Genomic DNA, 6,341 nt, shown 5'->3' with positions numbered 1-6,341 from the left:
ATGGGTCCAAAATTTGAGAATTGATTGTTGTAATTGCCAAAATCATTATAGCTCCTGCCACCTCCAAAGTTGCTTCCGTCATTACCAAATCCATTATAGCCATCCCCACGGCCACCATAACCATCACCTCGACTGCCACCAAAGCCACCTCGACCACGGAAGTTCCCTCCATGACCAAGGTTGTCATTCCCACCAAAACCACCTCCACGACCACCACCAAAGTTTCCAGAACTACTTCGACTTCTTTGGCTGGATGAAGTGCTAGCCATCTCTTGCTTAGATAGGGCTTTCCTTACTTCACAGTTGTGGCCCATTCACAGTATGGTATTTTTGAATGACAATCTTGTCTACAGAGTCGTCATCAAATGTTACAAAAGCAAAACCTCTCTTTTTGCCACTGCCCCGGTCAGTCATGATCTCGATCACTTCAATTTTCCCATACTGTTCAAAATAATCTTTAGATGATGTTCTTCAGTGCCTTCTTTAATGCCACCAACAAAAATCTTTTTCACAGTTAAGTGGGCACCAGGTCTTTGAGAATCTTCTCTTGAGACAGCCCTCTTTGGTTCCACAACTCTTCCAGCCACCTTGTGTGGCCTTGCGTTCATGGCTGCATTCACCTTCTCCACAGTGGCATACATGACAAACCCAAAGCCTCTGGAGCGCTTGGTGTTTGCATCTCTCATTACCATACAGTCCGTAAGCGTTCCCCATTGCTCAAAATGACTCCTCAGACTCTCATCTGTTGTTTCAAAGCTCAAACCTCTGATGAAGAGCTTCCACAGCTGTTCAGGCTCTTTGGGAGACTCTGACTTAGACATGACGGTGGTGGGAGGGGAGACTTTAATGGTGCTTACTCGGTGGTGTCCACGGGCAGAAAGCCTCATGAAATCCTCCTTATGGTCCCCTATATTCCTAATTCTCCCTGGACATAAGGTCAGAACCACGTGACTAGTTCTGGCTAAGGCCCGTAAGAAGTAATGGGTGCCACTTCTGGGCCAGACAAGAGCCAATGTGCTTTATCCATTCCTCAATTCCCTTGCCAGGTGATCCTGAAAGCCACATATTCTATGTGGTTAGTGTTTTTACAAGGAGAAAGGACACCTGACATGGGTTGAGTTTGTGTAGGTTATTTAGAAGAAAAAGAAAACAACCTTTTTTTGTGTTAAAATATTAAAATGACAGTATCCTCACTAGAAATGGATAAAGACTTGTGGCATAGATTAATATTAATACTGTCTGATAGGGTCTTGTCTAAGGTAAGTGCATGTTGCATTTAAGTGTTTATGTAGACTCTGTTTTGTATGTGTTTGAGCATTCCATAGCAATATATTACGGTGTCAAAGTATTCTCTTAAAAGTATAAATTTTATTTCAAATATGAGCTTAATTCAAAAAGGAATAGCCAGCTATGACTGACAGTTTCTTGTAGTAAGAAATAACATAGCAACAATCATTTACAAAAGCCTCTAACATGCCAAGCTTTATGTTGAAATCGCTCTTTAAATTATTTCATTTAATCTTCTAAACAGCCTTTTGATACAGAAACTATTATACTCATTTTAGACATGAGGAAACAGAGCCTTGAACAGATTAAGTAAATTCTCCAAGGCTACATTAAATAGCAGCTTGGCAAGGTGAGGATTCAGATACAGAGATTGAATCCACTGCCATCACTTTAATACACTATATTTGACATTGGAAACGATAAAGGTATGCTTTATTTGAACACATAATAAATTATCCTCCTCTTCTGTTTATTTAACTACTTCATTTCACTTAGAACCTATGGACCCTTAAACAGGCTCTCCAATATTGAAAACAAGTAACAACTATCAAAGAATGCAAGAGCAACAGGATTACCCTTGCTCACACTGTTCACCCTCCTCCCCTTCCTAGCCATACATTTGGAAAGATTTCTGAAACTTTTCTCTCTCTGTTTTTTTTTTTTTTATGTCTTACTCAGTCCTCACTCTTCTCCAATTTGGCTTTGTCCTCATCATTTAACCACCACTGTCCTGCTATGTTCAATATAACCACATCTCTTTATTTCTCAGCAACATTTATAGTATGAATCACTCCCTCTTTCTTGAAAACCCTTTTTTCCTTATTGATAGCACACGTGCTTGAGTTTTCCGTCCCTCATTCCCATATTTCAAAGTATTTAGGTTAGATCTGTTCTATTTAGCCATTCAGTGTTGGAGTTCCTCAAGACTCATTCCTAAACCTTTTTTCTCACTGTCTGCTGTCTAACTGGACAATCTTACTATACCCTACAGCTATAGCTGTCATCCTCCATTTCTCTCTTTAGCACATTCTCTCAACTGCTATATTCAATTTTCTACTCAATATTCCCTCTTTATATATAAAAGAAATCTCAGACTCCTCACGTCCTAAACAGAGCTCAACTGTATCTTTCCTCACAAATGGCTATCACTTTTTATCCTGGTGCATACACCTGAAATCCAGGAGTCATTTTTTTTTGTATTCATTTTATTATGTTATGTTAATCACCATACATTACATCATTAGTTTTTGATGTAGTGTTCCATGAGTCATTGTTTGTGTATAACACCCAGTACTCCATGCAGTACGTGCTCTCTTTAATACCCATCACCCAGCCAACCCATCCCCCCACCCCCCACCACTCCAGCAATCCTCAGTTTGTTTCCTGAGATTAAGAATTCCTCATATCAGTGAGATTGTATGATACATGTCTTTCTCTGATTGACTTATTTCGCTCAGCATAATACCCTCCAGTTCCATCCATGTCGTTACAAATGGCAAGATTTCATTCCTTTTGATGGCTGCATAATATTCCATTGTATATATACACCACATCTTCTTTATCCATCCATCTGTTGATGGACATCTTGGCTCTTTCCATAGTTTGGTTATTGTGAACATTGCTGCTATAAACATCAGGGTGCACGTACCCCTTTGGATCCCTACATTTGTATACCCAGTAGTGCAGTTGCTGGGTCTTACGGTAACTCTATTTTCAACTTTTTGAGGAACCTCCACACTGTTTTCAAGAGTGCCTGCACCAGCTTGCATTCCCACCAACAGTGTAGGAGGGTTCCCCTTTCTCCGCATCCCTGCCAACATCTGTCCTTTCTTTACTTGTTAATTTTAGCCATTCTGACTGGTGTGAGGTGGTATCTCATTGAGGTTTTGATTTGGATTTCCCTGATACTGAGCGATGTTGAGCACTTTTTCATGTGTCTGTTGGCCATTTGGATGTCTTCTTTGGAAAAATGTCTGTTCATGTTTTCTGCCCATTTGAGAGAGAGAGAAAGATAGAACACATGTGAGTGGGGGGAGGGGCAGAAGGAGAGAATCCTCAAGCAGATTCCCAACTAAGCACAGAGCCCTACACGAGGCTTGATCCCACGACCCATGAGACCATGACTTGAGCTGAAACCAAGAGTCAGACACTTAACAAACTGAGCCACCGAAGCACTCCAACTTATTGAGTTCTTAATATATGTCAGGTACTGTAAGGTTTGTACTGCAATAGCTTACTAGTGGGTATTTTCACAGGCACACTACTAATTCTTCAATTCGTTCTCCACACTAAAATCAGAATAATAATATAAGTAAATGTTATCACACTGCTCTCAAACCCACCTAATGAGTCTCAGGTGCTATTAGAATAAAAACAAAGTCTATTATATGGCTGGCAAGACTTGTAAGACTTCACCCCTCCTTACCTCTCTTGAGCCTTGTCTCATATGTCACCCCCTACCATCCCTTCCCATTATTCTCTGTCTCATCTTCTTTTAATTCCCCAAATATGTGATACATAGAGAGCTAGCTCTCTAAGAGAATTAGGTAGAAGCCATAAGACTTCTTTACTACTCAGCCTTGGAAGAAACATGTCATCACTTTCACATATTCTTTTGGTTAAAAGTGAGTCACTTGATCACCTCATGTTAAAGAGAAAGATTGGCAGAAGAATACGAATACTGGGAGGGATGGTTCTCTTGTGGGCCATCTTTGGAGACTGCTACAATCTTCATAGCTTCACTTATATATATATCAGTGGCACTTCATAATCTTGCTTGCCTACATCTCTAGTCCTCTACCCCTTTCCCAAACCCATTTGTTTATGCATACTCTTTACTGAGTGAATTTAGTTTCCAGACTACAGTAAGCTTGCAATTCTGTGCAATCATGCCTTCTTATATGTTATTTTCCAAGATGTTTTGTTTTTTATTTGCTAGTTTTATCTAACTGTGACTCATTGTTTAGATACAAATAAAGATCTTACCCTTTAGGAGAAATGTCTCTGACACTCCTCTAGATGTTTTATATTCCCATGGCAACCTGTGTCTACTTGCATCCTCCAATACTGTAAATATTTAAAGTTACTTAAGGACATCAGTCATCTATTAGCCAATTTTATTTGAAGAGGTCATGGCAGGTGGGAGGGCAACCAATAAATTCTTGTGGAATGACTGGATAATTGGAAGCACTCATTTTACTCCTATGCTATGCACAGTTTCTTAAGCTGCTTATGGTAGATTTAATTTTCAGTTTTTCTCAGTAAATGTATCACTTCACTATATGAGCATATTTCTCTTAGAATGGCTCAACGGTAAGCTTTTAATTGTTCAAAAAAATGAAAGGGAACCTGATAACTATCAGTAGCATACTGCCCTTGTTGCCTGATATGAAGGTTATTCTGTGTAATTCAAATAAAGATGTTCATAACTAAAGGCTATGATTCTTCACATGGTTTTTATGAAACTCCACACCATTACATACAAAAGAGAACTTTTGCATAATTTTCAAAAATTCTTAAATCTATTTTTAATCCACGTAATGATAGCACTCATCATTAAGAATATCAAGTTAACAGTTAACAATATCAGGTGTCTGAAAGTGTAGCATTTCTCTGTGATTTGATACAATATGTGCATGTTTGTGTTTCCATGAAGTGTGTGTGTGTGTGTGTGTGGTATGTTGCTTCTTCCATAAAGCTGCCACATTTCCCATCATCAATTAAATTATGGGAAAAATATATGGGTCATATTTTCAGCAGAAATTGACAATGATTATTTCCTAATTAATGTGTTATAATTGGACAATCAGTAGAATATTCTGTATTAATATAAATATTTTTGAAGATTTTTGTTTTTTCTAAATTCAAGTTTATGAAAGTTTTTAGTATAAACTCACTTGTAGAATTGGATAGTGGATTTAAATATAAATGATATTCTGAGAAACAGTGTGCCGATTTATAAAATAAGTTTGTTATAAAAAAGAACTAATATAATTCTCATCCTGTTATCTATATATTTTATATTAATAAATAAAAATTAGACTTCTGCATTCCTCCAGCTACTACATTAATTTTAAAAATTGTTCTTAGGTAATGTAAGTCAGTTGCTTTAATAACTAAATTATTAAAGTGATTTTTAAATTATTTTTAATGAAATTATTCTTTTATTTTTATCTGAGAGAAAAATTAACTACAAATGCTCAAATATGACTTTTTATGTCATATAGTCTCTTCAAAATGCTTCAACTTAATTGGCCTTACATGGAAAAACAAAAAACCTTGAAAGGCATCAGATTAAGGTCACAGGTCAGTGTTCAAGCAAAATGGAGTTGGGCTACCAAATGATTTCCTGTTATTAAGCTGATAAATCAGAGCAATGTTGATAGATGTGAGCACTGGGACAGTATGTCAGTCTCATGAAAAAAGTGCTGAACAGACACAGGTGATCAATGCTGTCAGAGTCTTGAAAATAAAAATTTTAAAAAGGTCAAAGAAAGCATTGAGAAGATTATCAGTGGTGTTTACATTCCAAAAATGAAGTTTTTGTGTGATTTAACTTACAAGAAGCCTTCCTTGGCTTCACAAGGAGCAGAGCTGATGAATTTGCAAAACGAATTCACTGTTATAAGGGAGCACACATCAACACTCCACATGTGTTTGGACTGACTCCCACAGGCATTCAAAGCTCATTCCAGGCCCCGTCTTTTTGACTTGTTTTCTTCTCCATATTATTTAGATCGTTGTTGGCTCCTGATATCCTAGTTCTGCCCACCCTCTAGGCCCCTCTCAAATTCTGCCTCTTTTGAGGTTTTACTTGAGTGTGCCAAGTCAACCTAAGTACATCTTCTTTGAGCCAATAAAATAATATTTATCTAATATGATATGTTTGACACTTAATGAATTTACTCTTAAACAATTACCTAAGTAATCTTTTCTACTTTCAACATTTTTTTTCTGAATACCTATTTTTTGGACTCTAATAATAAATAAATAACATAGAATTTCTGCCTTTAAAAGGTTTATATTCCAGTGAGTGATTTATAAGTTTTGAGAGT

General features: G+C 37.3%; 1 pseudogene; it reads right to left on the bottom strand.

The window, feature by feature from the left end:
• Nucleotides 1-821, bottom strand: part of LOC145717307 (heterogeneous nuclear ribonucleoprotein A1-like 3) — a 1,411-nt pseudogene extending 590 nt beyond the window's left edge.
• Nucleotides 822-6,341: the final 5,520 nt, after the last annotated feature.

Source organism: Leptonychotes weddellii, chromosome 1 (genome assembly GCF_054177405.1).
Source record: "Leptonychotes weddellii isolate Sample4059 chromosome 1, ASM5417740v2, whole genome shotgun sequence".
In the NCBI taxonomy this organism is placed as follows: domain Eukaryota; kingdom Metazoa; phylum Chordata; class Mammalia; order Carnivora; family Phocidae; genus Leptonychotes; species Leptonychotes weddellii.
The sequence above is the reverse complement of the archived record's forward strand: the minus strand, read 5'-3'. Positions and strand labels throughout refer to the sequence as shown.